This window comes from Leopardus geoffroyi, chromosome A3 (genome assembly GCF_018350155.1).
Source record: "Leopardus geoffroyi isolate Oge1 chromosome A3, O.geoffroyi_Oge1_pat1.0, whole genome shotgun sequence".
Taxonomy (NCBI): Eukaryota; Metazoa; Chordata; class Mammalia; order Carnivora; family Felidae; genus Leopardus; species Leopardus geoffroyi.
In genome coordinates, this window is record NC_059336.1 from 9,208,167 (window position 1) to 9,232,471 (window position 24,305).

Sequence of the window (24,305 nt, forward strand, 5' to 3'; positions counted from 1 at the left end):
TTGTTTTGAGAAATATTCCTGTAGACAAATGAAAGCCAAGAGAAGCAGGCTAACTTCAGAATGTGGAAAACTCTCCAGGGTGATAAAGGGTGACAGAACTGTTATTACTCAGGTGGTCAAGGTAGGTCCCCAGGTAGAGGTGAAGTTGCTGAAACGGTAGGAAAAGCACATGTCACCAGTGTAGAGCGGGAAGACGGAGGGTTCCAGGTGGCGCAAATAGCAAGTGCAAAGGTCCCGGGGCAGAAAAGGACCGAATACCTAATACCTTTATAAAGTGAAAAGCATTCAGCATGGCGAGAGGGAGGAAGAGACAGAGAGGAAACAAAGTCGGAGACGTGGGCACGGGGAGACCCCTGAAACACAGGCAAAGGATTTGGGTTTGCTTCTAACTTTCAGACTCCGTTCCATCCCTCATGAAACAGAGATGATAAACACCACAGCAGGGAAAGGAGTCAGCCAGAAAAGGTAGAGGAAACGCCTAGCACGATGCTAGGTCCATGGTAGGTGCTTCATAAACATCAGCAACTCTGCAGTCCTCGCCGAGAAAGAGACACAAACTTGATGTAAGGTAGAAGTTGGCTGGGATATTCCGTTTCTGCCTCTCAAACCCAAAGGCTTATTGGCGGCAACGGCCAGAAAGAAGCTTTAAGGATCAACCAGGCTTCAGTACGACTTTAGAATTCTCACCGGCTCCTTTCTGGTGCAGGGCAGACCGTCACTCTCTCCCCCAAATGTGATTCTGCGTCAGACAAAACGTGCTGCTCAAGCTGAAAGCACGTGAGTTGTCAGCAGAGCGAATATCAGGATTAGTGGCGAAGCGAGAAAGGCCGGGTGTGTGGAGACCCGATCAGGCAGTGCTGTGCACTCTGACCTGACAGCCGTCCCTGCCTGGCAGGTGGCCACCTGCTGCATGTTAGGAGGCCGCGTGGGGAAGGAGGGAGGGCCAGAAGCAAGCCTTGCAGGCAGCGGACTGCCCTGGAACAAGTCTGCGCGCACAGAGGCGAGAGGAGAATTTTGTCGCATTCGAGCAAAAAGCCTTGCTCAGAGGATGCACAACGGGGCAAATCAGTCACGCCGCCACCTGCCGTTAGGTAGGCCAAAATCACATCCTTCAAGACCTTAGGAACACAGCTCTAAAAACGGGTCTGCCCAAAGGCCTGGAGCCTTAAAGAAAATAGGCAATATAAAAACACGGCATGATTAACAGCGTGCTTGGGAAACCCAACGCCCCAAAACCAAATTATCCAGGGAAGAAATGGGCAAAAGACGTGAATAGACAGTTTCCCAAAGAAGACATCCGGATGGCCAACAGACTCATGAAAAGATGCTCCACGTCACTCCTCGTCAGGGGAATACAAATCACAGCCACAACGAGAGGCCACCTCACACCCGTCAGAGTGGCTACAATGAACAAATCGGGAAATTGCAGGCGTTGGCGAGGGGGCGGAGAAAGGGGAAGCCTCCTGCACTGTCGTTGGGGATGCAAACTGGTGCAGCTGCTCTGGAAAACAGTGCGCAGGTTCCTCAAGCACTTAAAGCTAGAGCTACCCTACGACCCAGCAACAGCACTGCTAGATGTCCAACCAAAGGATACGAAAATGCCGAGGCGACAGGGCACGGGCACCTCAATGTTTACGGCAGCACCAGTGACAATGGCCAAAAGTGGAAAGAGCCCAAATGTCCACTGACTGACAAAAAGATAACCAAGATGTGGTATATATATAATGGAATATTACTCGGTGATCAAAAAGAATGAAATCTGGCCACGTGCAACAACGTGGATGGAACTAGAATGTGTTAGGCCAAGTGAAGTAAGTCAGTCAGAGAAAGACAAATATCGTATGATTTCACTCAGATGTGGAATTTAAGGAACACAACAGAGGAACATAGGGGAAAGGAAGGAAAAATAAGATAAAAACAGAGAGGGAGGCAAACCATAAGAGACTCTTCAATACAGAAAACAAACCGAGGGCTGCTGGAGGGGAGGCGGGTGGGGGGATGAGCTAGATGGGGGATGGGCATTAAGGAGGGTGCTTGTTGGGATGAGCATAGGGTGTTATATGTAAGTGAGGAATCGCTAAATTCTACTCCTGAAAATAAAAAAAAGGCAATAACGTCACTTTGCTTTAGATTAAAAACAAATAGTTTGCTTGAGAGATGATTTGAATATCTAAAGAAGTTTCTCTGATCTAAGACCTATTTAATTTCAAAGAAATTTACTCTTACTTGGGAGTCTCAGGAGCACGAGGACCCCACAAGCCACAGAAGGAACTACGGCAGGACTCGGAAATGCTCACCAGTGTTTCTGCCTCAGCACCATGTGACTGGATTTTATCATTTTTTGTTAATTTTATTTTTTGATTTAATTTTGTCGTCGTTGTTGTTAAGTAGGCTCCATGCCCCACGCGGGGACTGACGCGGGGCTCGAACTCACAACCCTGCAATCCAGACCTGAGCTGAGATCAAGGGTCAGACGCCTCACCGACTGAGCCACCCAGGGGCCCCTGATTTTGCCTTCTTAAAAAAGAAGGTTTTTGCTGCAGACTGATCTGACTTAGTGATAGGAAATGTGGACCCATTTCTGCATCTACTTACTGAGCTCTCACGGACCCGCCTTAACAGCACGTCCTGGGGGCCCTCAAAGGGGGCGATGGCCATAATCGGGGAAGCCTTAGCCTGAGAGGAAGTCCACATCAGGCAATGACCCTTATTTAGCTAATGGGATGTTCCTCGCCACAGGAGGGAAAAACAGATATAATTCAAGTGTCTAACATTAGGGGAACTGTAGTCGACTCAAGCTACAATTAAATACATTACAGCTCTGTATATTCAAACAGTGGAATAGTCAGCAGCTGTTAACATGTGAAACATAATTAAATGCCTAAAGTGCCTAAAATTTATGAAACTTTGAGTAACAAAGGCAGAAATGAGACAAATAATAAGCACTTAAAAAGATGTCTACCATACATATATAAGCTTTATGTGATACAATAATATATCACGTATATGACTATGTATTGTTATATATTTGTATAAATATATAACATCACATGTTATTTAATATGTATTGTATAGTTATATAATACGCACATTATAAATACATATATCACATATTAATAGTATATAATACACTAAAATCAATTTCTCTATATTATATAGGATATAAATAATATGTAAATTAAAGTGAATTTTTTTACTTATTTTAAATCTTTATATATATTAGAATTAAAGAATATACATACATACACACCCCCCACGTACATGCACATACATATGATTAAACGTACATTTGAAATGTACATTTCCAGATACATATCCCTTCTGTAACATGAAAAATAAGTTATTTTTAACCGACTTTAAGACATCTCTGACAGATTCACAGATCATGACTTACTTATTCCGATCACAGTATCTTGTGCAAGGTGGATGCTTAATTAATAATGTTCATTATATTCAGAAAAGAAAAAGCAAGGTAAGAGAACAGAATCACTTCAGTGAAGAGGAAACAACCCCCAAAACTTATGAGAAATCCCGGATATACGTGAGTCAAATTAAGTAGATGTAACGCCATAAATGTTTACTTCCTTTGTGGCTCTTCACAAAATGGGAGCCTCAACCTTTTCCTCTGGTCTAGAAATGGAATTCTTATCGGGCTTAAAGAAAACCTGTACTTGGGAAGATTGCATTGAAAGATGATTGGTGAGATGTCTTTCCAAACGACCAATAAACATGTTTTATGTGGAAGTGAATACTATGTATATGTGTATACTAATCACTGGTATTTTTAATAAGTATATAAAAATATATACTTATGAATCAGCCTTAGGTTCAGGAGTATCTAGCTGATGCTAATGATTTGATGCACGCTCTAATCTTTGTGATTTAAAAATGATACTGGCGGGGCGCCTGGGTGGCTCAGTCGGTTGAGCTTCCGACTTCAGCTCGGGTCACGATCTCACGGTCCGTGAGTTCAAGCCCCGCTGACAGCTCAGAGCCTGGAGCCTGCTTCCGATCCTGTGTCTCCCGCTCTCTCTGACCCTCCCCCGTTCATGCTCTGTCTCTCTCTGTCTCAAAAATAAATAAACATTTAAAAAAAAATTTAAAAAAAAAATAAAATAAAAATGATGCTGGCGTAGTCAGTTATGTGTCTGACTCTTGCTATCAACTTGGGTTGTGATCTCTCTGTTGTGGGTTCAAGCCCCTCATCAGGCTCTGCACTGAGCGTGAGGTCCACTTGGGATTCTCTCTCTTCCTCTCTCTCTGCTGCTCCCTTGTTATAATACATAAATATAGAAATAAATAAAAAGATTTAAAAAAAATAAAATAAAAATAAAAAAACCAATTTTATTTATTTACTTTGAGAGAAAGAGAGAGAAAGCACACACACACAAGTGGAGGAGGGACAGAGAAAGAGAGAGAGAGAAAGAGAAAGAGAGAGAGAGAGAGAGAGAGAGAGAATTCCAAGCAGGCTCCACACTCAGCATAGAGCCCCATGTGGAGCTCGAACCCACAACAGAGAGATCACGATCTGAGCCAACATTAAGGGTCAGATGCATAACCAAATGAGCCACCCAGGTGTCCTAATAAATAAACATTTTTAAAAAATGATACTAAAAAAACATAGAAAAGATCCTGATGTGTCTGTCAGCCATACCTTGCCAGTATACAAATAATATACCACTCTTGTGCTATGAACCCAGTGGACTCTGTTTTCTTTTATTGAGTTTCTCTGGTACTCGGTTTCCCCCTTAAACCGTCAGCTCCATGAGAGCAGGGGACATCGTCTGCCTTGCTTACCCCACATCCCAACGCAGAGCAACACGACTGGCAAACACGTGTGGAATAAATAAATCCATGGATCTTGTTATCATATGATATTCCTACAGGGAAGTAACATTTCCATTAATACGCCACAAGAAATACTGTATTTCTTGGTCCCAGTCTTGTATCGCATGTTCATTGGTTTGCATTTTATCGTCTCTTGTGTTTTGAGAGCAAGTTTCCTTAGAATCTTTTAGGACACTAAGTGGGGTCCATATAAATACTGAGTTAAGACACAAAACAAAAAGCAAAGCAAATCAGCAACTCCAGAAAGCAATCTCTGCTGGGGTCGCCTGTTTCCCTCCTTTGTTTGAACCACTGCTGATTTCACACCTCCCAGGAGCCAGAGCCAAAGCCCCTGACATCTCAGCTCAATCTCACTGGGGAAGAGAGGGCTCATGTCTGTGGAGAACAGGGCGCCCCCGTGGCAAACCACAGGGGGCAGCGGGGAAACAACTGGAGAATACGGAACGCTAACTTGTGTACACCAGGCAGCTGGTGGTGACCTCCCAGAAGCCCAGCGTGTTGTTCTCTCCGCCTCACCCCTCCATCCTGTGGTTCTATCTCCAAACCGCGTCCAATGCCCTTCACTCCTTTGTCCTAATGGTGAGCATCTCTCCCTGGACAGGAGCTTCCTAACCTATCTTCCCGCAACTCGTTCTGCCCCGCTATAATTGTCACACCTGCCAGAGTAACGATCTTGGAAAGGAAATCAGACTATGTCACCCATCTGGGAAAAACCCGCTGATGGCTTAGCCTTCACACTTGGCATAAAATATTTTATCCTGCCCTATAAAGTTCTGCAGGAGCAGGCTCTGAGTACCTTGGACTTCATCATTGGCCTTATTCTTCCTCGTTCACAATGCACCAAGAACTCTGGAGCAAGCATTCCCACCTCAGGACCTTTGCACCTGCTGTCTCCTCAGCCTGGAAGTCTTCACCTTCAAATCTTCGCATGCTTGGCTCCTTCTCGTTGGAGACTCTGCACACAAGTCCCTCCTCCAAGGAGCCTTTCTTGACCATCTCTTCCAAAATAACCTGCCCACTCCCGACCACATCCTTCTCCTCTATTATCTTCCTCGGAGATCCACCCGCCTCAGATGATCACATTTGTCTGCAGTTCCGTCTGCCTCACTCACTAGTATATCGGCATCGTCAGGGTAGGGGACTTGCCTATCTTGTTCCCCATTGCCTATCTTGTTCCCCATTATCCCCAGTATCTAGGGCCTGGTGTAGAGCCTGAGATAAAAAAGATGCCCAATAAATAGATTCCCAGGATCTCTATAGGGCAAACACTTTATTTTGCAATAATTATAATAAAAGCTAATATATCTATCACCCACGTATAAGTTAATAACTCTATAACGCAGTTACTATTTCCCTCAACTTGCAAATGAGGAAACCGGGCTCAGAGAGACTAAGCCAGCTCTCCAAGAACACTTAGCTAGTATTGGCAAGCCTGGATTTGAACTTGGTTCTTTCATTTTTAATTTTTTTTAATGTTTATTCTTTGAGGGAGGGGAGAGAGAGAAAGAGAGAGAGAGCACACGAGCAGGAGAGGGGCAGAGAGAGGGAGACCCAGAATCCGAAGCAGGCTCCAGGCTCTGAGCTGTCAGCACAGAGCCGGACGCGGGGCTCGAACCCATGAACCGCAAGATCGTGATCTGAGCCAAAGATGGACGCTTAATCGACTGAGCCACCCAGGGGCCCCATGAACTTTGTTCTATGTCTCTTCACAGGCCGTGTTCTTAACCATCTGGATCCATGGTCTTTTAAATATATATTTTTTTCAACGTTTTTATTATTTATTTTTGGGACAGAGAGAGACAGAGCATGAACGGGGGAGGGGCAGAGAGAGAGGGAGACACAGAATCGGAAACAGGCTCCAGGCTCTGAGCCATCAGCCCAGAGCCTGACGCGGGGCTCGAACTCACGGACCGCGAGATGGTGACCTGGCTGAAGTCGGACGCTCAACCGACTGCGCCACCCAGGCGCCCCTGGATCCATGGTCTTTTATGTGCTGCTTCAGCATGTTAGGACTGTGAACTGAGCTCAAGCAAATCATTCATGCATCGGCTCATTCAAGGAGTATTTACTGAGAACGTAATGCATTTCACGACTCGCGCCAGGCTTTCCCGATACCCCTGCCCACATGACTACCACACTCGCCCTTTCACTATTCAACAAGTAGGTTTTGATCCCTGAAGAGGGAAACTTAAAAAAAAAATCCTGGAATAAAAATAGTGTATGTTGAGCACCTTCTCCGTGCTGGGCGCTGACCCAGGCCCTTTGTATAGACTGTCTCATTTAATTCTTGCAGATAGCATTAGAAGGCAGGTGATGTTTCTCTCAATTTAATGATCACTGCGCTGAGGCTCAGAGAGGTTAAGTGGCTTGCTCACATAGGTAGTCAGTGACAGCGCTTGTCTGTGTCCAAATTGTCCCCTTTCCACACCACACATTAACACTTGCACGCGGGAGGATGCACTCCATAAATGTGCTGGGAATGAATAAACGAAGCCCCCGTTAAACCCAGCTCGGGATGCAGGAAGTCACTTGACCCACATCATAGTAACTCCCAGCTGTAAAAATGGGATTCCGTTTGGGAAATCAGTTTTACTACTAGATGGCATAATGTCCTTTTTTGCTAATGGTTTTGGGAGAAATAATACCAGCTCTAAATGCAAATCACAGCGCTCACTTAATTTATTTGGACTCATCAGGTCCTACACTTTTCCGGGCATGGAAGGTTATCAGTTGACTGTCCTCCAGTCCATAGTCTTCAATATCTGAAAACTCACCATTAATCAGGCATGGTTTATGGCCCTTTGCATGTACAACCCCACGGAATATGAGCGACTACTAGCTGTGTTTCCCTCCCCACACCCCTGCCCCGAGCAAGACAACTCACTGAGGAGTTAAGTGGCTGCCTCAGTGTGGCACAGCCACGAGACGTGGCTGAGGCAGGCTTATACCCAGGCTCTGCTGACCTACTCTGTCAGCAGGCCTCCGGGAAGTGGGGAGTCAGACAAAATTACTGAGGACGTGGGGGAAAGCAGCTCAGGAAACCTCCATGCCCCCTCACCAGGTCTCACACGTCCCTATCAAATTGAATCCAACAATGAGAAATGATATTCCCCCAGGGTCTGACCCCCAAATGCTTCAAGAGTGAATTCTTTGCTTCCCTCACCACAAAATTATTCAAGTGCTCACAAGGCGATTGCTGGCCTCTGGAACCTGATCTCAGAACCTGCAGAGGGCCCGAAGGATGGTCCTAATGATATTACCAAGTGGCGCTTCCCAGTTTTGACATCCGTCAAGAGTTCACGTCCAAAGATTATTCTACCAGACGGGTCCCGTGGATGTGATGGGATTAGCCAAATTTCAAAGCTTATTTTTGACCTCCAGTAGAAAATTGAGCACATCCGTTCATGAAGGCCACGGGGACTATGGGAGAACATCAAGTTGATTCATCAAATTAGCTCAAACATAATTGTTCTGCACGACTGGCTATAGAATTCGTCAGCTATAAACCTGTCAAAAAGCTATCCACTCCAATGTTAAATAGAGACACAAAGTAATGTTGTTCAGAATCTGACATTTGTCGGACTTTAGCCTGCTAAGGATGCTTTGTTTCCTCTTGAAGGAATTGGTCGAGAGATGTACCGATAGGTCTGAGCAAAGCAAAGAGTGAATAGGTCAGAGCAAAGCAAAGGAACCCACACTGGTTTCTGGAAGTACCAGCTTGCATATATCAGACCTGTAACTATATCCTGTCCTTTGAGAGACCGATCAAGGTTAGAGTTACACATTTTGAATTTGTGTGTGTGTGTGTGTGTGTGTGTGTGTGTGTTGCTAATCACATGACATATGGATCATTCGCCTTTTTACAACGAAGACTGTTCTCGGCAATGAAGAGAAAGGACCCACCGCACTGCTGCAAATCTTTGCTTCTTTTCTCTAACACGTCCTCTCGCCCATGCTCCCAGGGGGTGCTACAGAATGCAAAAGCTGCAAATTAGAAATTTCTGCAGAGAAAAATTGACAGTGTCAGGGCAAGATTTAAGTCAATGACCTTCCAGCCACTGTTGAAGGTCACAATTCCCCCTCCCGTGGCTGACCGTCTGAACCTTCTACACCCTGGTGAGCTCCCTTCGTGTAAGGTGGGTGCCCTCGCTGGGCCTCACTCTGGGTGCCTCCGCGGGCATTCGTGCCATGCCTTTGTCTCTAAACCCAAACAACTCAAATGTACCTGATGCACTCCACTCTGGATGCAAAATTCTTTCACTGTTGTCTTCCTTGTCTTTTCTCAGTGACTACTTGTCTGGTTCCTAATTTTTATGCCATTTTGGGGTAATTTTTCCTTTTTTTTTTGTTATTGACAAAGACAGAGGAGGCCTCCTATAATTTGTGGGTGACTGACAAGGCTGAAGGTTGTTAACTCAAATGTTTTGATTTACATCAGAGAGGACCTCCGGGCCCCAGACATGACAGGCCACAATAGCTGCTTTAAAGCTAGTGAGTATTAAATTCCTAGCAGGCAACCCCTTTATGTGCTAGTCAATACATTTTTCCTTCCAGGGTAGTTTGGTGCTGAGTATTAAAAGGTTTAAAATAGGCATAATCCCCAGCAATTCCACTTCTGGGATTCTATCCCAAGAGATAAATACATACGTGGGCCACGATCTGAATACAAGGATGTTCATCTCAGTGTTGTTTAGGACAGGAAAAGGTTTTTTTTTTTTTTAAAAAAAAAAAGCTACTGGGGCGCCTGGGTGGCGCAGTCGGTTAAGCGTCCAACTTCAGCCAGGTCACGATCTCGCGGTCCGGGAGTTCGAGCCCCGCGTCGGGCTCTGGGCGGATGGCTCAGAGCCTGGAGCCTGTTTCCGATTCTGTGTCTCCCTCTCTCTCTGCCCCTCCCCCGTTCATGCTCTGTCTCTCTCTGTCCCAAAAATAAAATAAAACGTTGAAAAAAAAAATATTGCTGTCTATATCCAATTAGAGTAGATAGAGCTGAGCGTAAAGGGCCACCAGAATAAAAAAAAAAAAAAAAACAAAAAAACAAAAAAAACTGACCAGGAGCCCAGAAAACCTTCTGTTCATTCTTACTAACCACTGCTGTGTTTGATCTCTGCTTCTTGGCTGACTGAGTTAGAATTTTCTCTTTGAAAGATGAAGCTGTGAATTTCCTGTTAGGCAAGTCTCAGGTCGATTATTTTTTAAGTCACTGCTCTACCTCTAGCGAAACTGAAAACCTTAAGAATAGTGTCATCGGAAATTTACTTTGTATACATCTTCACCAAAACCCGACCATTCACAGAAGGGATTAAAAGGAGGTGGCATAGCTTTGGGTAACCACATGCTCTCTCTGTGGCCCCCTCTCCTCACTAGTAAGACGGAACTAATATTGACAACACTGCCTTATGGATGGGTCATGAGACTTAAGTTGTGGGCAACTGACGCATGATAAGTACTTTGTAAATGTTGATTGCTAACATTATGGCAATTCAACTCTCTTCTGGAGAGCACTGGTGCTGGACCAAATCCCTAACTTACACTGTTAGTTACCCACCTGATTTGCCAGCTTACCTATGCGACCTGCTGTTGACCGTTTCCTAAATCCTGATGTGTCTGATCTTGATTTGTTGGCCTACTGAGGCAGAATGCTCACTTTGAATGGCCTGGTTCTCGCAGTGACTCTTACCCTTATTATTACATGCTGTAGCCTTTACTTTAATCCCCTCCAGACCCAAAGGTCTGAAGATGTACTGAAGCAGGACAGTTCTAACCTCTTACCCTACAGAAACGGTAAAACAAGAGTTGATCTGAGGCCTCAGAGAAGAGGTCAGAAGCAAACAGCTCCCAGGAAAGACTCCGTCTAAAGACACATTTTATTTGGCAGACAACGTAGTTTTTCAATATCATAAATTACTTTCCAACATTTAAGAAATTAGTACAGATCACTGTAACTCCTAGGTTCCAGAATTCCTTAAGAAAAAAGAAAAGCTGTCCTCCCTTTGAAAGGTACAGGAAAATTCTATCATATTGTAACTTACATGTAAGTTACATGTAACTTAATACATGTCTGTAATTTACCCCGTCCAGCACATTTCTTTCTAAGATTGATCTATATGATTCCTATACCTGTGGTTTATGCATCTTTACGCCTGTATGGTATTCCACAGCATGAATAGGACAAAATTTATTTTTATATTCTCCTATTAATAGATATTTGGTTGTTTCGAGCTTTTTGCTAACACAATGTTGCTGTGAATACTTTTGGACTTGCCTCCTTGTACCTGTGCAACAAACCAAAGAATGTCTTATTGGGGGAGATAAACCCATGCAGTGAAACCTTGAAGAGAAGCAAGGGAATTAATTACAAATGCCCGGTTCAGGCAAGTGGCTGCTTAGGTGACGGGGCGCATTTGACAGGGGAGGGTCACACAGGGAACTTCAACAGTATTGGTAATATTCTATTAGATTGAGTGGTTTTCAATCTAGATTCTATTAGGTGAGCTCTTAGGGGCTCACGTTAGTAGTATGCTTCACAAGTCACACACGCTTTATACAGAGTCTTTGTAAGAAGCCAAATGAAAAATATTTTCTATTTTTAAATAAAAAAACTTTTTTTTTAAGTTAGGGAGAGAGAGAGGATCCCAAGCAGGCTCTACGCTATCAGCACAGAGCCTGACGTGGGGCTTGAACTCAGAAACCTCGAGATCACGACCCGAGCCGAAGCCGAGAATCGGATGCTCAACTGACTGAGCCACCCAGGTGCCTCGGAAAATATTTTTGAGTGAACTAAAAAAATGGAGAGATCCAGCAACACTGGGTCCACATTCTCAAATGCCTCTGGAAGAAAAGTCAAGGACTGTTCACTCATCACCGTCCTACAATCTCACAGTTATACCTGCCTGCTTATTCATTTATGTTCCCCCGGGGCCCTTGACATAGTGGCAGTAATGGTCTCAGCCCTAAGGATGATGTAATCTCTAGAGTACAGGCTGGAGGAACCCATCCCCCCTGCCCCCCAACATACAAAGTCCTTCCCTGAACAGGAAAACGTGTGAAAAAGATATTCATGCATCTGGCACTTCTGACAGCCTGAAGGGCCACCGTGGTGACCACCAAGCAACCTGTTGCAACTTCCACAGGGGGGCCAAGATCCTAGGGCACCATCTCAGCCAAACGATGTGACATGACATCACAGCTATGAACCAACAGAGTCGAACAGCACAGAGAAAACAAGCTGTGCTTTTCCCTCCTATCTGGAAGTCATAATTTCCAGGTCAAGGAAATACACCCCTGACGTGGGGCTCCGTGAGTCGTCAGATATTCCTAAAGGGGCTCCCTCTGTAGGATCTGTTGCCCGCATTGCCATCTCTTAATTGAAACAAGCAGACGGTCGAAAGACGGCCATCGGTGGGATGTGTTTCCCAGATACGCTCATTCTAAGGATGAACCCACATTATTCTCAGCACCGCCTAGAAAATCCACCGGAGCCGTCCAGGTGAAGGAAGATGTGGCGGGAGATTCAGTGAGCTTGGCTTCGTGAAAAGGATCTCCTCGGTCTTCCCAGGAATGCCCCACATGTGTGAGCGAGTGCCCCACATCTGTTATCTACCACCAGTGTGGCCCAGCTAAAGCCCTACATTGAGTCCAAGCCAGAGAGGAGCCCGCGGATGGCCGGCACTCTGTTCTTAATAACTTTTTTTAAGTTTCTTTCTTTCTTTTGAGAGAGAGCAGGAGGAGGGGCAGAGAGAGAGAGAGAGAGAGAGAGAGAGAGACAGAGAGAGAATGAATCCCAATCAGGCTCCATGCTGTCAGTGCAGAACCCGATGCAGGGCTCAAACTCACGAACCTCTGAGATCATGACCTGAGCTGAAATCAAGAGCTGGAGGCTTAACCGACTGAGCCACCCAGGCACCCCAGACATCCAGGTTGTCTGCTTCTTACTGACTTTGACAGCTGCTCCCGGGGCCCCCGCATCTTTCCATTCCGTCCACCTTGACCCACTCCCCTTTCACCTGGACATCAGCAGTATCCCCACTTTTTTTTCTGAGCTGCCCCCATTGTGCCTCCTGCAAAGTATAAAGTCCACAGCCCTCTCTACCTGCATCCCAGCCAATCCAGACTGTTGGCAGGTGCCTCGAGCCCAACGTATTTTCACCCCTGCCAAACCTTTACCCCTGTGACTCCTTCTACTCGGAAAATGTTTCCTCTTCACTACCTCATGAGCTGCAGTCTTGAGTGTAGCTGTCACGATCTCCAAGAAACATTTTTTTTTCCCCGGCTACCAAAATTACATAAGGTGTCCTACCGCAGCATAGATGGAACTAGATGTAATGGATGAAGCTATTTCTTTTCATATGTATACGAATATACGTGGGGGTAATTGAAATATGTGTGTGTCCATAGGAATCCTACATATACATGCACATACTTCAAAATAAGTATAGAAAGTAGGTCTCAACCCACAAACACATCCTTTGGCTCAATAATTCCACTTTTTAGAAGTTATCCTAGGAAAATAATCGTAGATGTATTCAAATACTTAGCTATTGTTTTTTTCTTAGAACACGGTTGTATAGCCAAAAAGTGGGAAACAACCTAAATATCCAATAGGGGATTGGTTTAACGAGTTAGGGTGTTGACTGACAAGTTTCACTGACTTATTTTCTTATTTTTTTTAATTTTTTTTTCTTTTGAAATTTTTATTTAAATTCTAGTTAGTTATACAGTGCAATACTAGTTTCAGGAGTAGAAAGAATTCAGGGATTCATCACTTACATACAACACCCAGGGCTCATCATAACAAGTATCTTATTATACTTTTTTTTTTTTTTAATTTTTTTTTCAACGTTTATTTTATTTTTGGGACAGAGAGAGACAGAGCATGAACGGGGGAGGGGCAGAGAGAGAGGGAGACACAGAATCGGAAACAGGCTCCAGGCTCTGAGCCATCAGCCCAGAGCCTGACACGGGGCTCGAACTCACAGACCGCGAGATCGTGACCTGGCTGAAGTCGGACGCTTAACCGACTGCGCCACCCAGGCGCCCCTCTTATTATACTTTTTAAATTTTTTTAAAGTTTATTTATCTTGAGAGAGACAGAGATAGCACGAGCAGGGGAGGGGCAGAGAGAGAGAGAGAGAGAGAGAGAGAATCCTAAGCGGGTTCCTCTGCACTGTCAACACAGAGCCTAATGTGGGGCTCAAACTCACGAAACTGTAAGATCGTGACCTGAACCGAAACAGAGAGTTGGACGCTTCACCAACTGAGCCATCCAGGTGCCCCTTGTCCCTCATTATTTTTGAAGGAACATGAGATAGAGCTCAGAGAGCCTTGTTTGTGTAGGAAGCTTAAGGCTACAGTTGTTGGGGCATGAGGCGATGTCACCGAGAGAGTGACATTCAGGAAACGAATGCAAAAGCAGGCATGAGGAAAACCCATTTGCCTTCTTGCAAACCTGATCTCAAAGTGGCTCCAGTTCTGGCCGTCCCGCACCTTGCCTGTGCATCTGAGCAACTCTGGGTGCGTCCTGGGGGAGAGGGCTTTGGTTTCACAGAGTTGGGCCAGAAGTAATTTCTTGCTTAGAAAAAGTGACAAAGAGCATCTGCAGGGCACAGGAGGCACCTATGGTGGCAGGAAGCCACCAGGTCACAGCCTCCCACTTGTGGAAGGGGTCTGTTGTGCAACCCATCATCCTTGCGGGGGACTTTGCACGGAGCTCAGGGGTGAGAAAGAGAATCCACTTGGAAACAGAAAGAACATATATGAACTTGAATTTACATGTAATCTATATTTACTTTTTGTGTACAAAACAGTAAGTTTTACCTTAAAATAAGAAAACATACTGGGGTGCCTGGGTGGCTCAGTCAGTTAAGCGTCCAACGTCAGCTCAAGTCACGATCTCACAGTTTGTGAGTTCAAGCCCCACGTCGGGCTCTGTGCTGACAGCTCGGAGCCTGCAGCCTGCTTCGGATTCTGTGTCTCCCTCTCTCTGTCCCTCCCCCACTCGTGCTCTGTCTCTCTCTCCAAAATAAAAAAAAAAACATTAAAAACAATTTTTTTAAAAAAGAAAGTATGTTGAGGCTGGTGCCCTGACTCATTCTAGGCATGAATATGTCATCTATCAGATGAGTGAATATTGTCATGAGTGGGGGAAGGGGGCAGTTCATGGAGGTGGAGGGTTGATGCGACCCTTTGCTCCTTCCTTAAATTTCAAGGCAACTCAAGTGTTCCCATGCAAGTGGACAGACGTATTTTATTCCCTAAGCTTAATGGTCTCCATTTGGATCCACGCATTTTTGTGTGGTGTCTCAGCTAGGACTGTCCCTGTGACCAAGTGAAAAAAAAAGAAAAAAATGACAACCAGACATTTGAATCAATGAATCATGAAGTGATCAAGATCTTCAAAAATGATGAACCAGATTCAATCTTGGCTCTCACTACAAAAATTTTGAAGATATAAAAGCCAGAGTTTCAAAAAATACGTCAAGTGTAATAAAATTATATATGGAAATATATACACCCATATGTATAGTCATGCATTTGTGCATACTTATATAACACGTTATATATATGTACTAATGTATAATATATAAATATAATATATAAATGTCATATAAATATAAAATATTTATATCGCATTCTTTTAAAACTTCCATTCTGAACATATTTTAATAAAGCACATTTTACTTGTACAGTGGTACCTGCATATAATAAATGCATAACATAAATATATTCTACCTGCAAGGCAAGCACAAAATGCTGGCACACCATTGGCTCAGTGTCCTGTCCCCACCTAGACCATGAGCTCTTTGAGGTCGGGGACGAAGTATTTGTATGAATCCTGTTACCACATTTTCTTCGTTCTGAGGTACAAAATAAAGGTTTATCCAATGAAGGAAATTTCCCTTAAAAACACACATCGGGAAAAGCCAGACTAAAAGAAGAGTGGTGGGGCGCCTGGGTGGCTCAGTCGGTTGAGCATCCGACTTTGGCTTAGGTCATGGTCTTGTGGTTTGTGAGTTCAAGCCCCAGATCGTACTCCAAGCTGATGGCTCAGAGCCTGGAGCCTGCATTGGATTCTGTGTCTCCCTCTCTCTCTGCCCCTCCCCCACTCACATTCTCTCTCTCTCTCTCTCTCTCTCTCTCTCTCTCTCCCCAAAATAAATAAACATTTAACAAAATTAAAAAATCATAAAAAAACATCAATAGAAGGAGAGCATATGACTTGGCTTCCCCTAAAAACACAAAGTTTGGGCCAGATCCACAGCAATCACTCCTCAACACTGGCCAAACAGTTTTAAGATAAGATAATTGTTCGTGTATGTATTTATTTTGGTAAAATATCAAACCGTATGCTCTCGGTTATAACTACAGCCATGTTTTTTTTTTTTTTTTCACTGAAAAAAATAAGAGAATGGGATGAATTCTCTCTTCCTCTGGCCCACACTACTTCAGAAAGAAAAAAAAAACCCAAAAAACAAATGGCCTCCCCTTTATGGCAATTTGTAGCCTGGAGCCAGTTTTTAAAGCTGAGTAATAAATCCCAGAAAAACAGTGACTGCGATGGAAAGGCTGACAGACATTTAACACTCTAATGGTGCAAACAGAGGGCACACAGGAAAACGCTCCAGTCCCAGTCCCCACGCTGAATGTTCACACACTGCTCACCAAAGTGCTATTTTTTAGTGGACAATTTGCCTGTTCATAAACAGCAGAAAACTTCCAAAATGCTTGCAAACCCGAGGGAGAAGAAATTTCCTTAATATTCCTGTTTCCTACAGGTTGGGTTCTTTGCTGGATACTCCAACTGCTCTGGCTATTGTTGCTGCGTTTTTTGCTTTTTTTAAATGTTTTTATTTATTTTGGAGAGAGAAAGATAGGGAGAGAGAGGGGTGGGGAGGGGCAGAGAGAGAGGGAGACACAGAATCCAAGGCAGGCTGCAGGTTCTGGGCTGTCAGCACAGAGCCAGAGGCAGGGCTGGAACCCACGGACTGCAAGATCATGACCTGAGCCAAAGTCGGACGTTCAACCGACTGAGCCACCCAGGCGCCCCTATTGTTGCTGTTTTTAACCATAAGGAACAAAAATGACATTTGAACCGTGACAACTTGACAACTACTAAAGGGAAAAAAAAACCCAACAAAACAAGACTTAAACTAGAATACCATAACTCGAACTAGGATAGCTTTATGTTAACAGCACTGTCCATTCATCCAACACATGAAGCATCTAATTCTCTAAATATAATGTACCTCTGTGTAGAGGCAAAAACCGTAAATCGCAAAAATCATTTGATTACTGTTCAAGATAACAAAGGGGAGAAACATCACCCAATCCCAAAGTTTATACTTAGACCTTAATATTTAATTCAGAGGAAGAATATTGGATACAATTCTGCCTCCATTTGTGATATCTGTCATTTCCCTCTGGGTTAAGGGCTCTATCTATAATTTACATATGTGACTGTAGGGATAGGAACCCACTTTGGAAGGTCATGAACATCAACCCCCAGTGTCTCACGTTGGACATTCAAAGGCTCTTTCGTAGGAAGGTAACTAGCACACCCACAAACTATAGCAATGCATCCATTGATGAGACGGTGTTAGGGTGGAAGAGAAACGTGCCCAGGAGGTGAGAATGCGTGTTTGAATGCAGTGGGGCGAACCGGGAGGCACCGACAGGAACACAGAGGTGCATTTTCCATCCGAGTCCTGGAAACCCAGTGGAGACAAAAAGCAACAACAAATAATGCATCTCCATGGTAATAAAACCGCAGACCTATTCACGTAATTATTCCATACAAATGACGAAGATGTAGGCAGCACCAAGATGACATTTTATCATCTCAATTGATCCGTTCGGCTCACTCACAGCCCTCTTGTTCACTCAGACACGTCTATTCTGTGAACGTTACTCATGTTAGATGTGTGTACAATTAAGTACGCAATTTTGCATCAAAAACCTGGGTGCCTGTATATGAAATGAGCCAACGCGCTTGGCATTTTTATGAGCAACTATGGATTTTGCAGGCAGATTTACATTATAAGCATTCTAAGGAAGGATTGAGACTGGGGAAAATGGTGTGGATATATTTTTAAAAGATGCTTCCAGCTCACAAGGACTCAATTTTGAAGCCCACGCAGGCATTCTGCATGTACAAGCACTTTCTCCGGGTATAATTTAAGGGCAGTTTGAAACTTTGGCCCAATTTGATCAAATATTGATAGACGGTCCAGTAAAACGTGGTATGGGAAACAGCTACTTTACTGACACTGTAAATTTGAAGAGACACTGTCAACCTGCTGAGCTCTGAAATTTACTTCCCTAAAAGGCAGATAAATCCCACGGCTAACACCGGAGATCTGTGTTAAATATACATACTCATGTACCTTATGTGAGATCCCCCTCAATAAATTTCCCTTTGAGTCTAGTGCTAGGAAATAGTTTGTCTTTCCTGATGAATGTGTCTGCTTTCTCATTAGAGGATGAGATTGTGATTCATCATGTTTCTCTTTTTGCCTGTGCAGCCAGGAACCTCTGAGTTTCACTTTGCACTCAGTGGCAACAGCTCTTCTTAGCTTAGGTTTTCTGGCAAGACACGTCTGTCTCTTCCTTACGAGTCTCTTATTCCTCCCTCCCCTTCCCTTACATTCGCGATACTCTTTTATTTGTATCTTTTTGGTTTAACATTGTATTTTTAACTAATCTCTACGTCCAACGTGGGGCTCTAACACACAACCCCGAGAACCAGAGTCGCATACTCTACTGACTGAGCCAGCCCGGTACCCTTAATTTGTACCTTTCATTGATTGTCATCTCACATTCTTTTATGGGAAAAGAAGGAATAGTCAGAAGGATACTCAGGTCCCGAGATGCCTTCAAGTAACAGTCAGTGAGACTTTGTTTCTGATTCCGTTAACTTGCCTGAAATCAACCAAATATCTGGATACATGATGGTTACCTACTCTGCAAATGAAGTTCCTCTCTTCCCTATGTGCCACTCAGTTCAGTCCCAGAGACACAGTCAGATTTACCTGCCATAGAAAATTGGGGCAAGTCTCCTCCCCACCAAGAGGTTACCCAGACTTCTGATGCGTTCCCGCTGAAATTGCTGAAGGCCAGCCACCACTGCCCACGTTAGTGGGTTTTTTAAAAACGCAAAATGGAGACACACACTTATCACAGGGAGGATTTATTGGAAGAGATGCTTTTACTCCCCATTATGAGAGGAAGAAATTTGGTTCTAACTAGGCTGACCTGGAATTGTTGAAGGGGGTAAAGGGAAGAAAGAAGGCAAAAGCCAATCAGAGCCAATGTCGCCAGTCACAACTTCCACTTACGATGGTGGCTGTCGAACTGGCCTGCGTTGGAACCGCCCACAGGGTCTGTGAGCGCGTGGATGGCTGGGGTCCCTCTCCAGAACTTCGGATCCAGTTAGGTCCGGCGTGGGACCGAGAATCTGAGTTGGTAACAACTTCCCAGGGGAGGCTGATGCTGCTTACATACTTTCATCCCTTTGCCCAGAAAAGTCCAGACTGGTTCAATGACTGTCCTCAAATCTTTCTCCAGCCCCTCGGCCCTTGCTCAGTCCCAGCGCTCCTCCACAGCATCAGAGGAAGAAAGGGAAGAGAAGGGCAGGGCAGGGCAGGGAGACATACACATGTGTTTAAAGAGAGATAGCGGATTCCGGGATTCCCATTAGTTGCAATATTAGCACATGATTTTATAGCAGTGGCTCTGTCCATGCCCTGTGCTGCTCACACTGATCCCCCAAGGCAGCAATTGATATTACGCTCTATTTACAGATGAGGAAATTGAGACATAGAGAGGTTAAAGGGACTTGCCTGAGATCACATAGCCAGGAAGTGGTGTACCTGGGGTCGGAGCTCAGGTCTGTTTCCAGAGCCCATGATCTTTTCTTTTTTTAAAATTTTTTTAGTGTTCATTTATTTTTGAGACAGAGAGAGACAATGCATGAACGGGGGAAGGTCAGAGAGAGAAGGAGACACAGAATCGGAAGCAAGCTCCAGGCTCTGAGCTGTCAGCACAGAGCCCGAGGCAGGGCTCGAACTCACGGACCATGAGATCATGACCTGAGCTGAAGTTGGACGCTCAACCGACTGAGCCGCCCAGGCACCCCTCCAGAGCCCATGATCTTAAGTATTAGACTGTGCAGATTTCTCTTGAGGTAGAAACAGAGACACAATGAGATTCACCACCCAGAAACACAATATCCCTGTAAACCCGAGGTTGTTCCCTGGTCTTTGGATTTCTGTTCCTCAGTTTTCAGGGCGGGTGTGTTCCCCACTTGGACCAGAAGAACAATACAGCAGTCGCTTTCCGCAGGAGGTGAATGGGGGTGCTACCCAGTGACCAGAGAATGTGTCATGAGAATGTGGCCGGGATTTTGTTGGCGAGGCTGAGGACAAACGGGAACCCTCTTGCACTGTTGGTGGGAATGCAAACTGGTGCAGCCGCTCTGGAAAACAGTATGGAGCTTCCCCAAAAATTAAAAAATAGAACTACCCTATGACCCAGCAAATGCACTACTAGGAGTTTATCCAAAGGATACGAAAATACTGATTCGAAGGGGCACATGCACCCCAATGTTTATAGCAGCACTAGTGACAACAGCCCAAAGTGGAAAGAGCCCAAATGTCCATTGACTGATGGATGGAGTAAGAAGATGTGGTTGTTATATATACAATGGAGTACTACTCGGTGATGAAAAAACAACGAAATCTTGACATTTGCCACAACGTGGACGGAACTGGAGGGTATTATGCTAAGTGAAAAAGTCAGTCAGAGAAAGATAGATATCACATGATTTCACTCATACGTGGAATCTGAGAAACTTACCAGAAGATCATAGGGAAAGGGAAGGAAAAGAAGATAAAAACAGAGAGGGAGGCAAACCATGAGAGACTCTTAAATACAGAGAACAAACTGAGGGTTGGTTGGTGGGAAGGTGGATGATGGGCATTAAGGAGGGTACCTGTTGGGAAATAAAAAAAAAAATGAAGACTAAGGACCTGATTGTGGGACAGACAATGGCCACAGAGGCTAGTAGCTTCTGGCCTTTTTACACATAGCAGAAATCAAGATGGTATCTCATCAACTCCAGATTCCGACTCGTGTGAGCTGGGACCCAGCGCATAGGCTCTCTGTGGCTTTTGTTCGCCCTACAAAGTTGACCAGTACCTTGTGTACAAGGGTGATGTGGAATGTGCTGAGTGAAATAAAATGAGAGTAAGAAAAAAGGAGATTAGGGAAAGGAAACTACTGGTATGGACAGTTAAAATGAGCCAGAAATAGGACTATTGATAATAACAACAGTAAGGTGACGGTGGAAGGAGTGAGCCTCAGCCTTCATGGGACGTCCTCTACTGGACGAGCGCCGTGCCACACGCTCTGTGGACTCATTTAATCTTCAAAACAGTCCTACGGATAGATTCTAATATTGTCCTTATTTTACAAACAAGGATGGAAAGTTGGAGAAAACAAGCGACTTGCCCACGGTGACATAATTACCAAACGATGGAAGGCGGATGGCCATCCAGGCGGAGTCCTAACCTTCACGTGATGGCGGTCAACGTCACAGGCATCATCTCTGGATATTCAAAGGCAAGAGTCTGTTTCGACTCACGGGTACTGCTGCCCTTCCTCAGTAAGAACCTGTGGCTAGTCCCCTCTCCTTGCTCACAGGGGCCCAGAACACTGGTGACTTTGAGTCTTGCCTCAGCAGCCACGTTGGGCTTCCAAATGACGGAAGCTCTACACGGTTACTATCATACAGGACAGCGGCTTTGTTGTCCTCAAACCAAGTTTGCAAAGAGGTCCTAAATCCAGATTTGGATGTGAAACATTCTGAGTTTTAAATGAGGCCTCCCATTAAAAAAAAAAAAAAAAAAATTGGCCACACACGCATTTATTTTAAACACAGTGTGGGCTAAACAAACGAAATCTGTAGATCCCATTTGAGCATACTTCATACTTTGTGACCCCTTAACCTACATGCCAAGTGGCCAGAAAATAGGATACGTTCTGCCTGCAATTCTAAAAGTATAGAGAATTGATCCTTGCCCCTGTTTTCTCCCCCCAGTGTTTAGATTTATCGAAAGAAAACCTGAGAGGAGAAAAGCCCTTTAAATAAGGAATCAAATATTGAACAAATGAGAAAAAAGAATAAATCTGTTTGAAAACAGTCTCCTAGCACTAATGACTAGGATCTAAAAATAATCTCAACATATTTTTAAATTGGAAGAACACCCAGAAAAAATAAATTGAAAGATAAATTGGGGAAGACGTTTTTAACAGGATGGAACAAAACAGGATTTGCTGGAGAGTTGAGAAATGAGAGTTGTGTGCCGAATTGAGATTTTTTTTTTTTTTCACGATCTTCATGGTACACAAAGTGAAACCAAGAAAGGGAGCCTGGGGATACAATGCCAATGCAAATCCTGCAGAAGGGGAAGGCAGCATAAGGAGGGCTGCGTTACAGTTCAATCCTCTGCTCTCAGGTTACCTGATCTAAAGGCAATGGTAGCCTGGCTGTGGTTGGACACACACCAAGGAGTCACTTTCAAGGTGACACGGGGGTGTTAAATAATAGTTACAAAATGCTGCAAGTTCAACGGAGTCGGGTTTATGTTTCTCGTTATCTGCCTGCAGTGACTATTTGCTGGCTGTCTTCCAACACCCTTCCTGTCCTCCCCCCTCCTACGGGCCCCTTGTTTCCAATAGAGACTCGCACGATTCGGGAGTCCAGACACCCCTTCCAGGTCTAGCAGTGGAGCAGGTCACCTGGGTCAAGCCCATCAGCCCATTTCAAGCCAATGAACACTGAGATGGCTTTGGGAATTTGGCATATGGTGCAAGGTGCTCTAATTAGAGTGATTACCCATACAATTACCTGGAAAGACAGGAAACATAAGAAAACACTTTCTCTTTCCTATTAGATATAAATGAAGAAATAGAACTCTAGGGTTTTCTAGCTGCCATCCGGGGGCCCCACAGGGGGGTAGCCTTAGGAGACAGAAAGAAGTTGTGTGCTTGATGATACTGTCTATTTGCTAGATCAAACCTTCCCTGAAGCATGAACTACCTCTGGGGTTTTCAGTTAAACGAAATTCCCTTCTAAATTCCCTTAAGCCAGTTTGAATTGGACATTTTGCTTGTTACATGTACTAGAATTCTGTTGGTACAGTGGCTCCTAGATTGCAGACTCCTCAAAAGTAAGGTCATGATTTTCTTTAAATATGTCTACCTGGGCCAGGAACTGGGAGATTAATAAAGATTATTAAGACCCCATGAGAGGCTGGCTCATGGTCTAATGGGGAAGACAATATGATTGGTCCTAAACTATACAAAAAGCACAGAGAAGGAAGTTCTTAGCCACGGAGGTAGGGATGATTAGAAGGCAGGTGATGTTTGAGTATTCCCTAGCCCATGGGCAGTCTTAGCAAATATCAGGCTATTTAATTGACTCATTATATGGAAAAAAAAAATCAGTATTTTCAAACCTCCATTAATAAATCACTTTCACATTTTTTTGCATCTGTGTAGTATTCTTATTATATTTATATTGTACTTAAACGTTGACTAATTTTAAACTTAAAAATTCAGCTAAGCATCCCCCCCTAAGCTGTAATATCTACTAGCTCATGATTTGGCCATGTTATACCTCGTTCAAATAGACGTTACAATAAATACGTAACGATTAAAGAAAATAATGTTGGCTCATGTGCTACCTCAAATCAGTTGGAAAGTGGGAATCACCAGGAGTATATCCACTCCACGTCAAGAGACCCTGAATGGCAAGACAGAGGGGGATGGTTTAAGTGTGACTGATAGCGTGTGGTGCTTAAGGGTGGATGGCCGAGTCAATCAAACTGAGTTCAAACCCAGCTCTGCAACGTTACTAGATTTGACATGGGGCAAGTTGCTGAATAACTCTGTGCCTTGTTTCAAAAACGGGGATTTATAATGCCCTGTGTTTTTCAGAGTCGTTGTGAAAACCCAATTAGATGATGCACACAGAGCGATGAGCGGAGATCCCGGTGCGGAGCGGGAGTTACGGAGTGAAGAGAGTGACCAGCGCTCTTTGACTGTAGAATGCATTCAGCATCGGGCTAAGAAGCAGGGTCGCTCACAGCTTTTTCAATTCTCCTCTTCCTCCAAGTTCACGGTAGGAGACAACCTTCCTGTCTTCACGGACCTTGGTGGTAAAGATGAGTAGAGCCCTCTGTCCCCAACTCCTGTTCACCCTTCAGCATGAGCGGAAAACAAGTTTTTGTTGTAAGTCGTCTTGTTTGGGGTGCTGTCTACCATGCAGGGTCAGCTTCCTGGGCACGTAGCCCACACTACCCTCAACTCATGCTGGACCGAGAGCAAGAGCCCAAAGCAAATGCTTGCTACGCGGGGTCACCCCTTGCTACGCGGGGTCACTGAGATGTGGGGGCTGTTCG

At 44.5% G+C, this 24,305-nt stretch overlaps 1 protein-coding gene across 6 annotated transcripts in view; it reads right to left on the reverse strand.

Annotated features, from left to right (window-relative positions):
• Positions 1-24,305, reverse strand: part of TSHZ2 (teashirt zinc finger homeobox 2) — a 458,545-nt gene that overhangs the window by 392,991 nt on the left and 41,249 nt on the right. The gene's annotated exons all lie outside the window — the stretch shown is intronic.